The following is an 18797-nucleotide window of genomic DNA, read 5'->3' as shown; positions in this document are numbered from 1 at the left end:
TTCATATCAAATTGTTTAACTTACTGTGGGAATTTGGTACGGTTTTATCACTGGATTTCAACAGTTTACGTCAACCACCAGAATTTCACCCAAGTGAGGCAGTGGAAATCTGAGACTGTTAGGGCTCGATCCTACTCTTTGTTTTCCTGCCTGAATGGCTAGTCAATGCTTAGGGGCCTAGGCATGTGCCAGTTGGGAGTAGAAATTGGTGACAGTCAGGTATTTCTTTTGATACAGTTGGGTGTATTTACAAAGAATGTACAAAGTCCTTTGTCTCTGAACACGGAAGGAATCAAGTATCAGGAAGAGGCTTCCTTTGCTCACAGCACCACCACTGATCCAAAAAGCTCTCTTTAGGCTCCTTCCTGGGTCAGACACCGTGTTTTCAGCTGCTCCTTCTGGATGTTTGGCTGTCCCTCAGTCTCTCAATTTTTGTCTATTCTGCCTTCTCTCTCACACACCTGCTCATACCAATACCCAATGCAACCCTCCACCCACCAGCTAGTGCTAGTTTCTGGGCAGACGCTATTAGATCTTGTTTTAGGTGTGGCCCTTGAACTGTCTCTTACAACTATCTTAAGTGTCGGGTGTGTTCACACACATTTTAACTCAATGCACAACAATGCACACCCAGCTCCTAATAATATCAAAATTCTCAGGACTGGGCCTTACTTGAAGCTTTGTAGCACTCAGAACGTGTGTGCTCCCTTACTATAAGAGGAACTGCGTTTCTTCAAAGGGATCAAATACTGAAATGCACCTGTCCCAGGGGTTTTTGGACTCTGCTTCATGTTATGGCAGAGACATTTTGCATTACTGGAGTTTGGCTTATTACAAAGGAATTGGGGGCAGTTTTCAGAATGAGGGAGAGGAATAAATCAGACCAATTATCAGTTAAATATTAGGGGCCAAATTCTGCTCTCAATTCTATCCATGCAATTATAACCCATTTTTTTCCCCATAGGGTTGCATGAGTAATTGGGAACAGAATTTCTAAAAAGCGAGATAGTTTTCACTATTGTTTGTGGCTGAGAATTAGGAGTTTTAGATTCTCCTCCTACCCCTGTAACGCTTGCAGAGTAATTTTTGGTGATTCCGTTTTTAACCTTTGTGTTCTGAGTCCTCATATGTAGCATGGGGGTGATAACACTAACCCACGTTTCTTCTTCGAGTGATTGCTCCTATGCATTCCAGTTAGGTGTGCGCGCCGCGCGTGCACGGCTCTTCGGAACATTTTTACCCTAGCAACACTCGGTGGGTCGGCTGGGCGCCCCCTGGAGTGGCGCCACTATGGCGCAGGATATATACCCCTGCCGACCCATCCGCTCCTCAGTTCCTTCTTCCCGCCCGTGACGGCCAGTTGGAACAGTGGAGCGCAGCTTAACTGACCTCCACTTCCCTAGCTACTCGTAGTTTCTCTCGTTCTGTTTACAGTTGTAGTTAATTTTATTTTGTTTGTAGAATAGTATTTATTTTACAGGGGTTCGGGGTTTATCCCCTTCCCCTCACCCGGTACCAGGGGCGGCTCTAGAAATCAGGCTGCCCCAAGCAGCGCGGTGTGCTGCGCCGCCCTTCCCCGGTCCTGCGGCGGGTCCCCTCTTCCCGCGGCTCCGGTTAAGCTCCCGCAGGCATGACTGCGGCAGGTCAACCGGAGCCCGGGACGAGCGGACCTGCCGCAGGCATGACTGCGGCGGGTGCCGTGGTCCCGCGGCTCCGGTTGACCTGCCGCTGGCAGGCCTGGGGGAGCTCAACCGGAGCCGCGGGAAGAGGGGACCTGCCGCAGTCATGCCTGCGGGAGGTCCAGCCGAGCCGCGGGACGAGCGCCCCCTCCGCAGTCATGCCTGCGGCAGGTCCACTCGTCCCGGGGCTCCGGTGGACCTCCCGCAGGCATGACTGCGGCAGGTCCGCCGGCCCAGCCTCCCGCCCTCCCCGGCGGCAGGGGACGCCCCCTACATTTTGCCGCCCTAGGCACCAGCTTGTTTTGCTGGTGCCTAGAGCCGCCCCTGCCCGGTACCGGGTCCGATGCCCGGTCCACAGGGTTGTGTAATGCTCGGCCGGCCATAAGCCGCTGCCGACAAGAGATCCTCTCTTAAGTGCCTCGAGGGTTCTCACCACACAGATAAGTGCCGCTTTTGTGAGGCCTTTCATCTGAGATCAAAGGGGAGCGGGACTTTCCCCTCAAGCAGCTCCTGAGGGAGGCAGCTCTTGCTCCTCCGCTCTCGGCGCCGAGCGCTGGTTAATCTTCAAGGAGCGCTCCCTCGGCACCGGATCGCCGGTACCGCTAAGGCCTCTCGGCACCGACCGTCGCCGACGTCCCTGCTCCGCAGCTGAGCGCGATGCTCAGTCGGATCGCCCGGCACCGATGTCTGCCACGGCACCGACAATATCCGCACCATTAACTCCGGCCAGGCAAGAGCCGTCGAGTCCGGTGCTGGAAAGCTCCCCGGTATGGTCCGTGGTCGAGCTCGCTCTGAAGCTGCGTCCGAGCCGCCTGCTCCGCAGCCGAGCGCTATACTCAGTCGGAGCGCCCGGCACCGATGTCTGCCACGGCACCGACAATATCCGCACCATTAACTCCGGCCAGGCAAGAGCCGTCGAGTCCGGTGCTGGAAAGCTCCCCGGTACGGACCGTGGTCGAGTTCGCTATGAAGCTGCGTCCGAGCCGCCTGCTCCGCAGCCGAGCGTTATGCTCAGTGGGATTGCCCGGCACCGATGTCTGCCGCGGCACCGACGATATCCACACCATCAACTCTGGCCAGGTAAGAACCATTGAGTCCGGTGTTGCAAAGCTCCCCGGTACGGACCGCGGTCGAGCTCGCTAGGAAGCTGTGTCCGAGCCGCCTGCTCCGCAGCCGAGCGCTATGCTCAGTCGGATCGCCCGGCACCGATGTCTGCCACGGCACCGACGATATCCGCACCATCAACTCCGGCCAGGTAAGGACCGTCGAGTCCGGTGCTGGCTAGCTCCCCGGTACGGACCGCAGTCGAGCTCACTCTGAAGCTGCAGCCGAGCTGCCTGCTCCGCAGCCGAGCGCGATGCTCAGTCGGATTGCCCGGCACCGATGTCTGCCGCGGCACCGGCACTATCCGCACCATTAACTCCGGCCAGGCAAGAGCCGTCGAGTCCGGTGCCGGTAAGCTCCCCGGTACTAACCGTGGTCGGGCTCGCTAGGAAGCTGCGTCCGAGCCACCTGCTCCGCAGCCGAGCGCTATGCTCAGTCGGATCGCCCGGCACCGATGTCTGCTATGCACCGACGATATCCGCACCATCAACTCCGGCCAGGTAAGGACCGTCGAGTCCGGTGCTGGCAAGCTCCCCGGTACGGACCGTGGTCGAGCTCGCTCTGAAGCTGCGTCCGAGCTGCCTGCTCCGCAGCCGAGCGCGATGCTCAGTCGGACCACCCGACACCGATGTCTGCCGCGGCACCGACAATACCCGCACCATTAACTCCGGCCAGGCAAAGCCGTCGAGTCCGGTGCGGGAACGCTCCCCGGTACGGCCCGTGGTCGCGCTCGCTATGAAGTGGCGTCTGTGGTGCGAGCTGTGGTCGAGCTCACTATTCCCTCCACGCCGGAAACATTTCCACAGCGAGGGAGTTGCTGGCGAGGGCAGAGCCTGCGCTGCCTCAACCCCCGGCACTGCCGGTGCGGGTTACATAGTCAATCGGCAAGCCTGCCTTGATCAGTCCACCCTCCGTCGGCACGGCAGAGCGGCACCGTTTACGATCGCGGTCCCGCAGATGTTCTCGGTCCCGCCGATCGAGGTCCCGACGCCGCTCTCAGTCTCGGCACCGTTCTCCATGTCGGTACCAGTAGTACTCGCGGCACCGGTCAGCGTCCCGCAGCACCGATCCATCCCGGTACCGATCCCGGGCGCAGCGTCGAGTGACGTCAGTTACAGACGCAGACTCTACCATGGGCTTTTCAGCTCCTCCAGGGCCATCCAGACACGCATCAGTGTCGTTCCGTGCGGACGCTTCCTATGCGTAGGACTCTGTTTTCCGATGGGCCCTCCAGAGTCTTCCAGGAGACCTATCAGTGGTCATTCTGGACGCCTTGGGTGTCCTACCACGCCAGCGGCGTGCCAGTGATCCCATCTCGCTCCGCTCCGTCGGAGCTCTGGGTGCCAGAGGTGACAATTAGCTGTCCCCCTCCGACCGGTATGGACCAAGCCCCGGTTCATCCACCAGGCTCTCCGATCCCGCCAGATCAGGAGGTCGTCCAGGAGCGCGAGCCCACACAGGACCCGCTTGTCCCTGGCCTTTCTTCTTCCTCCTCCCCAGATAGGGGGGGCAGGAACATACTCCTCGGGCCCTCCTCCAGTCCAAACGCACCAGCCCCTATATCTAAGGAGGCTAGGCGTATGGTCTTACTGGGCCGTAAGATATACTCGGCGGGGGCCCTGCAACTTCGTGTGGCAGACTGGCAAGCCCTGCTTAGCCACTACTATGGGTGGCAGCCAAATTTACAGAGGCGGTTCTTCAGAACTCCCGCTCTGGCCTCGGGGGTGGCCACAAGATGGCTCCAGTTATCGAGCCTTCCCTCGCAGCTGCGGCACACTGTACAGGACTTGCCCTTCAATGACAAAGGCCTGTTCCCTGGAAACACTGGCCCTAAGCGGCAAAGCCTAGAGGGCAGCAGGGTCGCTTTGAGCTCTCTCTCTGTCGGCATACACACGCCGGTAATTCAGAACCGACATTGCCGTCCCCAGCGTGTCCGCTCTTTCCCTGCGCCTTGCCAAAGTCAGTACTTTGCCAGCGGGCGTGGCTTACGCGGTCGTGGGCGTCAATCCGGACCCCAAAGGTACAGGAGGTACCTAAGGACGAAACCTATCCCCCAGGCGAAGGGAGGTCTCAGACCTATCCTAGACCTGCGGGACCGTGACAAGTCACGATGCAGATAAGTTCCGCACGGTACCCAGGGCGGACGTCAATCCCATCCTTGGATCCCGGAAACTGGTACGCCGCCCTCCATATGCAGGGCGCATGTTTCACATCACTATTTCTTCTCCACACAGAAGGTGCCCTCGTTTGGGGCCTACCGTCGTTTCCAGTATACGGCCCTCCCAGTTGGCCTCTATACAGCCCAAGTGTATGCAAAGTGCATGGCTGTAGTCGCCGCGTCTCTTCGCCACCATCGGATACACGTTCTCCGTATCTAGACGATTGGCTCATTCAAGGGACCACCAGGCCCAAGTTACCAGTCGTGTGGGCATTGACACGGACCTATTCCCGTGTCTAGGCCTGATGATCAATGGAAAAATCCACTCTCATTCCCACACAGGGAATAGAATTCATTGGGGCCGCCCTGGCCTCCAGTCTCTCCAGAGCCTGCTTACCTCAGCCTCGGTTTCAGGCGAGGGTAACGATTGTACAAGGCCTACGGTCCTTCCCGACAACTTTGGCTGGCACTTGCCTAGGTTTCCTGAGTCACACGGCTGTCTGCACGTTTGTAACCGAACATGCCAGGCTTCGCCTCCGTCCACTTCAATTGTGGCTCACCTGGGTGTACCACCCGGGCAGAGATACCATACTCGTGGTCGTCTCGTTCCCCCCGAGCATCCTAGGCTCCCTCGACCGGGAGTCAGCGCCCTCCCTGGTGTATCCATGGAGGCTGTTCCATTCACCCCTCGGGGTCCCTCCGGACAGACACCCCATCTCTCGGCTGGGTGCTCCCCTGGCTCGGCTTCGCACTCACGGCCTTCGGTCGGCGCGAGAGATGGCCTTACACATCAATGTCCGAGAGCTGAGACCGGTCTGCCTTGTGTACCAGGCGTCTCAGCTGGCGGATCGCCTCAGCAGATCCTTCCTGTCTCGCAAGTGGTCGTTTCCTCCGGACATTATCCATTCCGTTTTCCGGACGTGGAGCTTTTCCCACATAGCCTCCTCGCTCTCGCAAGAACGAAGAGAGAAAGAAGTTCTCCTCGTTCCAAGGCCTCTCCCCAGGCTCGGTCTTGGGGGGGTTTCCCTGAGGCCGTGGATCAGCCATCTGCTGTACGCCTTTACACTGTTCCCGCTGGTTCACAGGGTCCTGCTAAAACTCCGCAGGGACGGAGCGCACCTGATCGTGATCGCTCCAGCGTAACCCGGGCAGCACTGGTGCACCATGTTGCTACACCTGTCGGTAGCCAACCCTCTTTGCCCAGACCCCGTGTCGCGGGATCACGGCGAACTTCACCACCCGGACTTGTACTCCCTGCACCTCACAACAGGGCTGCTGCGTGGCTAACCCGTTCCGAGTTACGTGGTTCTGCCTCGGGTCTACAGGATTCTCCGGGGTGGTAGAAAATCTTCCACTCGGTTAATGTATCTGGCCAAGTGGACGCGTTTCTCCTGCTGCTTCGAAACACGCAATGTTTCTCCCGCCGAGGTCCCGATCCATTCCATCAGGTTCCTCAGGGCTTGGAGCGGTTATACCCCCCAAGTGGGGCCCCGCCATAAACCTGGGTCCTCAACCTGGTTCTAACCAGTCTATGCCTGCCCTATTTGAGCCAATCTCAGCATGCTCATTGATATACCTGTCCTGGGAGACGGTTTTCCTGTAGCCTTTCAAACGGCCAGACGAGTCTCCGAGATTCAGGCTCTCACAATAGGCCCACAGTATAATGTGTTCCTCTAGGACAAGGGCAGTTCTTACCACGTCCGCCCTGCCTCCCTAAGGAGGTGTCGGCCTTTTATATCTACCAGGATGTCTTCCTTCAGGTCTTCTTTCCGAAGCCACTCTCATTGCAAGGAGAACAACAATTGCACTCCTTCGACGTCCGTAGGGCGTCCGCAATCTATATCTGGCGGACAGAGCCCTCTCGTAATGCCCCCAAACCGTTGTCGTACCGGCATACCGGACGAAGGGCTTACCTGTCTCCTCCTAGAGGATTTCATATTCAATGACGTTGTGCATCCGCACCTCCTGGATTTTTGGCCCATGTTCCATGGAGCCATCTTACTGCACATTCCACCAGGGCTCAGGCTTCTCTGCTGCCTTCCTGGCTCACATACCCTTTCAGGGGATGTGTCGTGCAGCTCCCTGGTCCTCGATCCACACTTTTGACTCATTGGTCCAAGAGTCCATAGCTGATGCAGCCTTTGGCTTAGCAGTTTGCATTCTGCAACATCTAACTCCGACCCCACCGCCTACGTAAGGCTTGGGAATCACCTAACTGGAATGCATAGGAGCAATCACTCGAAGAAGAAAAGACGGTTACTCACCTGTAGTAACTGTTGTTCTTCGAGATGTGTTACACTGTCGGAGTAGCCGGCAAGAAGGAACTGAGGAGCGGATGGGTCGGCAGGGGTATATATCCTGCGCCATAGTGGCGCCACTCCAGGGGGCGCCCAGCCGACCCACCGAGTGTTGCTAGGGTAAAAATGTTCCGAAGAGCCGTGCACGCGCGGCGCGCACACCTAACTGGAATGGATAGGAGCAACACATCTCGAAGAACAACAGTTACTACAGGTGAGTAACCGTCTTTTTCTTAGTGATCTGGTTTCCCCTGATGAATGGTTAGTATCAGTAATAAAAACAGTATGAACAACAATTAGCCAAGGCAATGGCTGAGTAGGAGAAGCATACAGCTGATCAAGTTGTATCACATGAAAGATCCTAGCAGATAAACAAAATATTCTGAGCAGCTGTAGTGGTATTTTGGGAGCTTTCATCTTTTTTAGGGGATAGGGTAGAGACAAGACAGTCATACAGTATCATCCATGCTATTATAAATCAGCAAAGAACCACTGACTAAAACAGATGGGTTGTGGTCAGTTATTTCTTTGTACGTCTTTGTGAACCAGTGGTCTCTGTGTAGTGCTCCATGACAAGAAAATCCCTAAGGTAGTCAAGTGAGGGTGATGCAGTATATGTCACCAATTATTCAAAAGAACAGAGAGATTAATTGTAGTGCAGAGCACAGAGAACACCTCTGTGAATTATGTCATTCTAATTGGAGTAAAGCCATGTAAAGCTACCAGAGGAAGAGGACTTAAACTCAACATACCATACTTCCCAAATGCCTTTGCTAAGTTCTCATTCTTCTCCTGCTGCTCCAGTCACATTGCCTCTCAGGGTGTATATTATCTTTTCCACATATGGCAGATTGAATATTTTCCTATAATGGTCCATGATGTTCAAATTGTTTGACCTTCTGCCTACTGCTGATGTTTCTGCCTGAAACTCTTTCTAAGGATAATATAAACTCTTGATCAATAAGGAGTCCAGTTGCACCTTAAAGACTAACACATTTATTTGGGGATAAGCTTTTGTGGGTAAAAAACCCACTTCTTCAGATGCCTCAAGATAAACTCTTGATAAGTTTCAGATCTTGCAGAATAAAGACCCTGTGCAAACAAAAAGAATATGCATTATTTTCAGTGGCAGGGAAGGTCCAAATATAATTGGATCAACACTTATCCTCTATTTTCCTCTCAGTAGTTGACTATGCCACCCCAACCCTAATTCATTAGACTGGCTTCCGCTTTCCTTCCGCATCAAATTCAAGGTTGTGCCCAGCTACATGACTGTTTACACCTCTGCTTTTACTTCAGCCGGCACAGCCTTCTAGACCTTTGCATCCTTTTCTTCTTAATGCACCCATCCATCTTTGCTTTTCACCTTCTTTTAGGCTCCCTCCTACACTGGGCATAGTCTTTGTTTTCCTGTGCACCAGCCACATTATCTGTCTTCCTTCAAACTCACTTTTCCATTACCTTGCTATAGCACTCTCTCATTGACTATGTGTCCATGTCTTCTTGATTTTAAACTGCTCTCCCTTATTGTACTTGCCTGGTTAGGCTGTAAGCTTTTCTGGGGAGGGGTCTCAGGTCAGACGCTTGGGTGCTGCCAAAGTGCACAGAGGGCAAAACCGGGGTCACTGCAAAGGTGACTTAAAGCAGCGGGCTCTCAACATTTCCAGACTAGTGTACCCCTTTCAGGGGTCTGATTTGTTTTGCATGCCCGCAAGTTTCACATCACTTAAAAACTACTTGTTACAAAATCAGACATCAAAATACAAAATGTCACAGCACACTATTCCTGAAAAATTGCTGACTTTCTAATTTTGACCATATAATTATAAAATAAATCAACTGGAATATAAATATTGTACTTACATTTCAGTGTCAAGTATACAGAGCAGTATAAGCAAGGCATTGTCTGTATGAAATTTTAGTTTTTACTGACTTCGCTAGTGCTTTTTATGTAGTCTGTTGTAAAAGTAGGCAAATATCTAGATGAGTTGATGTACCCCCTGGAAGACCTCTGCATACTTCCAGGGGTAGCATACTTCTGGTTGAGAACCACTAACTTAAATTTCTCCTTAGCTCTGCCCTGACTCTTGTGATGCTCTGTACACTCTATTCTATTCAGGCTCTTCGATTTCACTGTAGTATCTTAGTGCTTTCCAGTAGTGCATTAAGTGATGCAGGTAAAATCTGGTCCGTTTGTTCTCTCATCCTCTCCCCAAGGGGAAAAGTGCATGCAGTGGGCTGTCTTGGATTTTTATTTATTTTTTATAATGTATATGTACACATGTTGTTATATGTTTAGGTCAGAGAAGGCAAAGCCTGTCAGAGACTGGGACATGGGCAGTTGTGCCTAGTGGTAGGATCAGGAGTCATGCCTAGTGATTAGAAGCCAGGAAGGAGCACAGGGTCAGAGCCCAGAGTCAGAGGTCAGGAATTGGAGCCAAGGGTCCGAGTTGGATTATCTAGGCTATGGCGGCTGCTGTAACACTGTTAGTGCTGACGCTCTAAGCCAGGGGTCGGCAGCCTTTCAGAAGTGGGGTGCCGAGTCTTCATTTATTCACTCTAATGTAAGGTTTGGCGTGCCAGTAATGCATTTTAACGTTTTTAGAAGGTCTCTTTCTAAAAGTCTATAATATGTAACTAAACTATTGTTGTATGTAAAGTAAATAAGGTTTTTAAAATGTTTAAGAAGCTTCATTTAAAATTAAATTAAAATGCAGAGCCCCCCGGACCGGTGGCCAGGACCCGGGCAGTGTGAGTGCCACTGAAAATCAGCTCGTGTGCCGCCTTTGGCATGTGTGCCATAGGTTGCCTACCCCTGGTCTAAGCCAATAGGACAGAGCTCAACCGTTAACTTAATTACTCCAGCCCTCGTGAGTGGTGGTAGCTATGTCAGCAGGAGACGCTCTCCTGCTGACATAGCACTGCCTACACCAGTGCTTAGGTTGGTATAATTTACATCGCTCAAGGGGTGGCTTATTCACACCCCTGAGCAACATAACTTATACCGAGGTAAGCTGTAGTGTGCACTTGGGTGCTAGAGTGAGGCAGAGCTATCACCACCATGAGCAACTGCTTTGAGCAGCCACCAGGCTTCAGAGCTGGTTTGTTGACTCTTCCAACCAAACAAGTGGAGTAGCCAATCAGACAGCAAACTACAGGCTAGCTGTGCTTGTTAGTTTTCCTGGAGACCTACTCTGCTGCAGCCCCTGCTTCCTGACAAGGTCAAAGAAAGGTAACTTGCACTTGGAGCGGAAGACACTGAGCTTTGTGATGGTCTTTATTGTGATTTCATTCCCCAGTCTTGGATTGGCCCCTGAGAAAGCTCTGTCACGGCCCTTGAGCCTACACTGTGTTCAGGCAGGCTGCCCCAACGTACACCAGGCTGCAGTGGCACAAAAAGCTGCCATCCTCTGGAACAGATGGCAGGGGAGAATCCTAGCCAGGTCTCCTTTTCTCTCACCGTATTCCCTGGCACTGAGGGCATGTCTACACTGCCCCACAGTTCAGACTCCAGCACACCAAAGTGCTGCACTGTAATTCCCCTGTGTGGTCACAGTGGGTATGAATTTAAAGGTTCCTAGTTTGCTCTAATGTAGTCTTCTTCGTTAGTGCTGACTAGGAACCTTTACGTTCGAGCCTACAGGGTCTACACGGGGGAGTTACAGTGCAGCACTTTGGTGTGAGCGGCTATTCACACCTCTGTAGTCTAAACTGTGGGGCACTGAAGACTGGCCCTGAGGTGATCTCCTCTGAGCTATTTAAACTGGGTTTATGGCCATATTAAGCCTACAATGTGATGCAATATACAGCCAGGACCCCCTTGGAGAATCTTCCCCCTTATCTCATTACATGTGAGATAGAGCACTAATACACCTAGATGTATTTTATAATAGGAATAAATGAAGAGGTACAAAGTATTTAGTACTCAGGAATTTATACTGATAAAAACAAAATAATTTATATCACATTGTTATTTAAACCACTTCTTCATAGGATAAGTAAAAAACTAACAAAATTGGTCCTTATTCCTTTTCTCCTTAATCGGTCTGGTTAATGCTATTAAACTGATAATCCTCCTCATGCCGGTATAATTATCCTTTCCAAAGCCTTCCCATTGATCTGCCTCAGGGTTTTTAGAAATCTTTAACTATTGCAATTACCTCTTTTTTATGCAAAAATTAATCTTGAGTCATTACTGATGCCTTTCAGAGCAGGAAAACTCAATTTCCCCAATTTTTACAATTATTATTTGCCAGCCCAAGCAGAATTCCTCATACCATGGCTTGTCTAGATAAAATTTTGCACATGCTGAGTAGCTTGACAAGATCCACATCTCATTTTCATGAAGGTCCTCTCTCTCCCTGGGGGGCTAGCACTCATGCCGTCTTACTCCAGCACACTTCAGTACCACAGAAACAATTGTGGAGAGATGTATCGCTATTATCTAAATGAAAGATTGAACAAGAATGAATTTGTAATCTCCCACAGACATTTTATATAGGGACCCTACAGAACTGGTGACATTTGCACCCATTATTTCTCAGACACATTTTATCTGAAATAAATGTCTGTCCCCACAAGACTTGAAATGAGAAATTTCCACGTTTTTGCTGATCTAGTTGCCCCCAGAGGAGCAATGTAGAACTACGGGAAGGTAATTGGATCAGTTCTGATAGAAGACTTATTTGAATGAAGACTCCAGTACACCCGGGATTTGAAATTACCCATTTCTCCTTCCTTTCAATGCTTGCAAATATATTATGCATTTTATGGAAACTAGTGTATAAGGGATGTTAAGATGGTTACTACTTCCACTGAGAAATTCTTAATAACCAACTCAGTTATTTTGAAAATGATCTATACACTACAAGCAAGAATCAGAAACTGGAGAATAAAAACATTTAGGGCCAGATCCTCAGCTGGTCTAAATTGGCATAACACCATTTTGATGTCATTAGAGATCCTCAGATGGTGTAAATCGGTGTATTTGACTCTTAGGATATTCAGCTGTCTGATGATTTGTGCTAAGTTGCCTGTAAGCAACATTCAATGCTGGACTTCATCATACTTACTTTACCTCTCCTCACTTAGAAGGCTAAGACTTTGTCACAGATAGTTTCAGTAAAGTCACAGACAGGTCATTAGCAAAAAAGAAAAATTCACAGAAGCCGTCACCTGTCTGTGACTTTTACTAAAACTATCTGTGACAAAATGAGGATCTGCAGGTCCCCACACCTGCAGCTCAGGGGTCTCCCACTGCCCATGAGGGCCAGAAGCTGTGGGGTACCGCTGCCTCCCGTGTCAGCCGGGAGCTGTGGGGTACACCCAGTCCTCAGTTCCAGGGGCCCAGGGATTCTCCCATGGCCATGGTGACGGGGAGTGCCCCTACCACTCCCGGTGGGCATGAGCTGTGGGGTACCCCTGCCGCCCACAGCTCCGGGGGCCTGTGGCCACTGGGAGCTCAGGGGTTCCCCCACAGTGGCCGGAAGCTGTGGGGTTCCCCTCCCCCGCCACCCATGGCAGCCGGGAGCTGTGGGGGACCCTGCCGCCCATGGCGGTTTGGAGCTCCGGGGGCCACCACGGGCGGCGGAGGTAGTCCGCAGTGGGTGGCAGGGGACCCTGCAGCTCCCAACCACTGCAGGCTGAAGTCACAGAGGTCACTGGAATGCACGGATTCCGTGACTTCTGCCACCTCCGTGACTAAATCGTAGCCTTACCTATAAGTCATGGATCTCTCAAAGTATCTCCCTACAGATATGATGGAAACAAAAGTACAATATTAAATTATATGACACCTTTTACAAGGAATACTTTTTGGAACCCAGTTATTTTGGGTGGATGGAGCTCTGTGACAAACTTCATCTTTATATTAACTGCAGGGATTTTGATTTTACTTTCTTCTTTCCCGTATAGAAGACTCAGATAATAATTAATTATTAATAACTAACATAGAATGATAAATAATAAACCAACTAAATACCTAACAACCTCACTGAAATACACCCATCTCTTCATTAGAGGATAATAGCCAGGATGGCAGCTGGTGTACAATAAATTGCACGAGTATGTCAGGAGAGGATATGTTGGGAAATCTTTACACCTACGAAAAATGCCATGGGAGCTTTAATGTCCACATGAAATACACAGGACTTCCATTTCTAAAGTCTTGACCAAATGACAGGAAGGTTATGTCTTCACTGCACAGTAAAGCTGGGTTATTACTCGAGTTTTAGCCCAACCCCACCTACTAGCCACACAGAAAAACCCTCTGACCTGGGTTGGGAAGTGCTTTAAGCTCGGGCTAGTTTACTTGGCATGGGGGCACAGGTTACAGACCAGCTCCATTTTAACTCATGCTGGAACCCATCCACCTTGCAGCAGCGAGGATGCAGACAAATCACTTAAGCATTTATAATCCTCCGCTACCTTCTCACAAATATCCTCCAAAGAAAAGGCAAGTAGTTCTGCAGTTGACACAACTGACTGGGAAAGAATCTTAGAGTGTCTCAGCACAAAGAACCATCAGTGATGCCCCCAGACACACAGGAATTAGTGCAGAAACAATGATGACACAGTATCCCAGGTATAGCTTTGCTATGGGGATGCTGTCACCTAGACTAGGCTAACCTATGTGCACAGACCTGGGTGCAAAACACCTGGGTTAGCTGTTCAGTGAGGACATACTCTAAGTAGTATGAAACTCACCTTCAGAAGGATGTAGGGCTTCACTGAACCTGCTAGAATTTGAATCCTGCTGCTAGGGAATGGGGAGTGGATCATTCCAATACTTGGATCACTAAACCATCCCCTCTGACTAATATTAGTTATTTCTTTTAATTTTTTGTGATGTCCTGTGAGAAGTGAAAATTTCTGTATAAATACTCAGTATTTTACTGATTATGATAAAAACAGAAAAAAATTCTACATTAAGTTATTTATATGAACCTGATCATTGCACATGATAAATGACACCCCTTGTGAAGGTGAAAAATACAGGGAAGGGAAGAGTTTTGATATAAACATTAGAGAATCCCTCCTGCTGGAAATGCAGAAAATTATCTGTTTTTTAAAGTCTGTTTATGGGTAGGTTGTTTACAATGATTTTTATTGCATTTGATGTTTTACAGGTAGGATAGAAAATAAAATAAATTGCACACAATGAAGGGACTGGTAAGAAAAATAAGTGCAAATGTTGCAATGCTGTTCCTCTTTCTCCCACCCAATTTTCCTTCCATGCAAAAAGACAACAAGACATGATGAAATAGAGACTCAGTGCATCAAAGGAGCCCCAATTTGCAAACATGATATGAGTCATTTTATGCACGTGAGCAGTGCCATTAAATTCAATGTGACTACTCACATGAACAAAGTTACTCGTGTACATAAGGGCTTGTCTACATGGGAAAATTTAACCAGTTCTACTGGTATGACTATATTGGTATAATTAAACCAATAAACCCTTTCCAAAGCAGCATAAATTAAACTAAAAAAAAGTACTCTTATTCTGGAATAAGAGAGTCCACACATGGAGTTATATTGATATATTGGTTTAAATTCACACTTTAGGAAAGTTATTCCTCTATAATCTATATAGACAAGTCCTAAGTGTTTGCAGGTCTGGAACCCACAAATCTGTTTTCAGATTTTAATATGCTTCCAAGCACCTGAATCCATATTAAGATGATAGTGTCGGTTAATTAAAGCATTCTCTTTTGTCTGGCTTTTAATGCTGTGAGATTCCTTTGTGTAGAACCCCAGGATCACCTTCGAAAGCCTGTGGCCACAGAGGAGAAGCTTTGAGTTATGTTTCCCAGGTGTAAAACTCAGGGTTTGGATCAGGAAGTGAGAACTTTTGTTTTGTGAGAGCCCAGAGCGATAGAGGTCCAAAACAGCTGTTTTTAGGGACAGGGTAGTGGTGCCTTGCTTGAGGTTTCTACAAAAGGGATTTTTCTGCAGTCTGTTACCACTTCTCTTCAAGAAAATAAAACGTGTGTACATGCCATAAATAAACAAATCATACTGGAAAAATACCTGACTCCACATTGCCAGTTTTTGCTTCAAACAGGAAACTTATCTGCAAGAACCTGATTCAGCTACTGCCTGGCAACAGGGTAACACAGTAAATTGCATAGGCCTAGTCCCAATTTTGCCTGAGGATCACCTTGGACAAGTCACTTGCCCTATCCTGCTTAGAATGGATCCTGTGATTCTGGTGCATAGGGGCAGGATTTGGAGAGCATAAGCAGTGGGAAGTGGATATCCTGTAAATCATGAAGTTTTGCTCTAAGACTCCCCCTCTCCCTCCGCACTGACCTGCAAAAAGCATTTGGGGACAAGAAAAAGGTATGGGAACTGCTTTTTATGAGGATCTGTTGGCAATTTCCACTCCACCATGTGCAGGGATAATAGGTGCTTCAGAAAAGATTCCATCCCTGAAGAAATAGCAGATGGGAAGCAGCTCCATGACCTGGGGCACATACAGCCCAGCTTCCTAGGCTAGGTGAATTTCACTCCTGTGCAGAGAGTCAGCATAAAGCCTATATGCCAATTATTACATCAAAATAGGGCTTAATTGGGAGTCATCTGGTGCATAGCCTTCAAGCTGTCCTTCACAGGGGTGAATTGTACATGCTGGGGCCTGAATTTGGGCCTTAACCTCAGTCCCTCCACCTGTAAAATGGGGATAATATTTACCCAACCTTTTAAAACTCTTTGAGGTCCTCAGATAAAAGAAACTATGCATGTATGTTCATTAAAATTCAAGAGCAACTACTGTATAAATGACTATAATGGCTTTTGATCTAGCTGTGTATTTAGAGAAAACCAGCACTTAATACGTATCCAATTGTGCAACTGTATATGCCAGATTTTCACATAAGGACACATTTAGTATTGGTATACGATAGAGATATCCTGTAATTATCTGTGCTATATTTGCGGCCTGTCTGCTTTGGAATTTTAATGAGTAGGAATGCCATTCATGGACATTTTTAGAAATGCAGAGAGCATAATAGGACTTTAAGGCCCAATCTTGTATTTCTTGTACACTCCAAACACCTACTTTAACAGCTCTCGGTGAGCCAGACATGCAGGATCAGGCCCTTGTTTGTGCCATTCCTACACCCCATATGCCAGACACAGTTCAATGATACAATCAGAGAGACAAATAATAGCAGAGGAGAGAATAAGAAATATGGAAAGGAGAAAATATGTGATTTCAGTTGAGATTTGAAATAAGATGGAAAGTCAGTGACATGTAAAGGTGGAGAAAATTTGTTTGATAGGCTAGGTGATGTAAAGTAAAAAAACTCTTATATGTGTGTTGAGGGACAGAGAGGAGGCCTGAGGTAGATGAGGAGAGCAAGAAAGGCAGGGAAATAGAATGAGTCAAGGAAATATAAAGCAGATAATTAGTTCCAGAAGATATTGCACACAGATAGGCAAGTTTGAGGCTCAGTTCTTTGCTCCTTGACTATCTGGGGCATGCTCAGCCTTTGGGTGCAGGTAGAGACTTGTGTCAATCAGCAACAATTCCCCAGGTTGGTTTCAGGAGTGGAGCTGACAATCAAAAAACAAAAAAAAACCTAACAACCAAGCCCTGCCTGATGAGTGGCAATTTCATCCCCTGATCTCCCCTGTGATAGCAGGGCTGGCTTTAGGCTGATTCCCTCGAATTGGGCCCCGCGCCTTAAAGAAGAGCGCCTAACTTTTTAATTTTTACTCACCTGGCGGCGGTCTGGGTCTTCAGCAGCGGGTCCTTCACTCGACCCGGGTTTTCGGCGGCATTTCGTGGGGGGTCCTTCAGTGCTGCAGAAGACCCGGAGCAAGTGAAGGATCTGCCTCTGGAGTGCCGCCGAAGACCAGGACCGCTGCTGGGTATTCGAATCAGGCCCTGAACTTCCTAAAGCCGGCCCTGTGTGGTAGAGTAGACAGAATTTGATAGTATTGATTATAAATGAAATTCTTTATTGAATCTGTTGGACACAGAGAAGACCTCTTCATTCTTCCTGGCTTTCTAGCAACCAGGCTGACTAGTGGCAGACATGGTGGGACTGCTACTACAACCCCCCAGAAGGAGCTACATGCTTCTGTTCTTGCTGGGAGAATTGTCACAGCAACATGGCCTTGAGGTTGGTAGTGAAGAGGGGAGGGTGAGGGATGAGGGGGTAGCTCAGGGAATCAAAAAAGCTTCAGTAGATGCCAAAAGAAAAAATAAATCCTAAAATGAAATTTATGGCATGTAGCGAGCAGGGTCATTGCAAAGTGCTTGCGGCTCTGTCACAGAGGCAGTGGGACCAAGAGCTGGGCTTTCACACCTTTCCCGGGGACAAGCCCTTTGTTTTCACAAAAAAAGGCCTCATGCCTGCCCGCGTGAGCTGCCCTGCAGTAGGCACTGACCTTGTCATTATCACATACCTTCCACTTGCACCCATTTAGATGGCAAGGCACCTGCAGCACCTGCCTTTCAGGTCACATCCCCAGTTCCTTAGGCAGAGGAAGTTTGGGTGTTGTTGGTATCTACATGTTAAAACGTGCTTCCTAGGTGGCAGAAAACTGCACGCTGGGCATGGGTGGCAGGAATAGGCCAGGAGAGGCTAAGCCTCCGCTGGTGCAGCCTGGGCTGACCTGCCACCAGATGCTTGTCTATGGTGGCCCTGCCTGCGCTCCGCCCCTTCCCCAAGGTCCCCACTGTCTGCCACCTGGTGAGTCCCTCCTCTCCTCCACTCCACCCCCCTGTTGCTACAATCCCCCTCCTCCACAAGGCCCCCCACTTCCCCCCTCCCCTCCCCTGCTTGGGGGTAGAGTGGGTGGGGTGTGTGCAGTGAGGCAGAGTGGAGAGGAAGGAGGCACCAGGGGGAACCCGGGGGTGCAGTAGCCAGGTGTGGGGGTGAGGGGCTAGGCCTGGGGGCAGAATGCAAAGGCCATGGAGTTGCAGTGATAGGGGGGTGAGACGGTCCTGGGGGTGAGCGGGGGTGAGCGGGTGCACGGCCCAGGCAGAGCACAGCTGCAGGGAAGGGGGTGTGGGCTTGGAGGGTGTCACAGCTCCCTGCTCTGGACTCGCTGGGTGGGCCCCCCTTGCCCAGCCCCTCCCTCCAACACAGAGGGGGCGGGTCCCCCCGAATCTCTCGGCCTAGGTAGAAAATGGGGGTTGGGGTCAGACACAAGAATGGCGCCTCTCCCCGGCGGAACACAGGGTGGGGCGGAGCCTTCAGGTCAGGGGGCGGGGCCACAGCGAAGTGGGCGGAGCCAACATAGCAAAACAACGGCTGATGAGACGGGGCTATTGTGAAGACAGAAGAGGGGGCGGGGCCACGGCCGCCTTCGTCGTAGCGGCGCCTCCGCAGATGAAGGCGGAGCCAGAGGGGGGGTGTGGGGCGGGGTCTCGGCCCGCGTAACTCGGGGTGGCCCCAGCGCCGCTTCCTGAGGCGGTGAGTACGGGGCGCTCCTCGCGTTGCCCAGCCGGGCCCGAGCGAGACGCCCCCTCAGCGGGGAGCGGGGCCACCCTGCGCCCGCCGCTCCGTCCCGTCCCGACCGTGGCGTGTCAGGGTGGCTGGGCCT

The 18797-nt window shown here is 50.3% G+C and overlaps 1 protein-coding gene and 1 long non-coding RNA gene across 8 annotated transcripts in view; one reads left to right on the top strand and one right to left on the bottom strand.

Annotated features, from left to right (window-relative positions):
* Window positions 1-8239: 8239 nt before the first annotated feature.
* On the bottom strand, window positions 8240-15742 carry LOC123376152. Its single transcript, XR_006581701.1, has 3 exons — window positions 15552-15742; window positions 11516-11682; window positions 8240-8330 (listed from the first exon to the last, which is right to left on the bottom strand). It is a non-coding gene; the product is annotated as an uncharacterized LOC123376152 (long non-coding RNA).
* Window positions 15743-18552: 2810 nt separating this feature from the next.
* Window positions 18553-18797, top strand: part of OMA1 (OMA1 zinc metallopeptidase) — a 32463-nt gene continuing 32218 nt past the window's right edge. For all 7 annotated transcript variants that reach the window (XM_045027944.1, XM_045027948.1, XM_045027943.1 and 4 more), the window contains exon 1: window positions 18553-18667. The gene's annotated coding sequence lies outside the window, so the exon portion shown is untranslated. The remainder of the gene's footprint in view (window positions 18668-18797) is intronic.

Source organism: Mauremys mutica, chromosome 8, assembly GCF_020497125.1.
Source record: "Mauremys mutica isolate MM-2020 ecotype Southern chromosome 8, ASM2049712v1, whole genome shotgun sequence".
Classification (NCBI taxonomy): domain Eukaryota; kingdom Metazoa; phylum Chordata; order Testudines; family Geoemydidae; genus Mauremys; species Mauremys mutica.
This window is presented reverse-complemented; position numbering and strand designations above follow the sequence as displayed.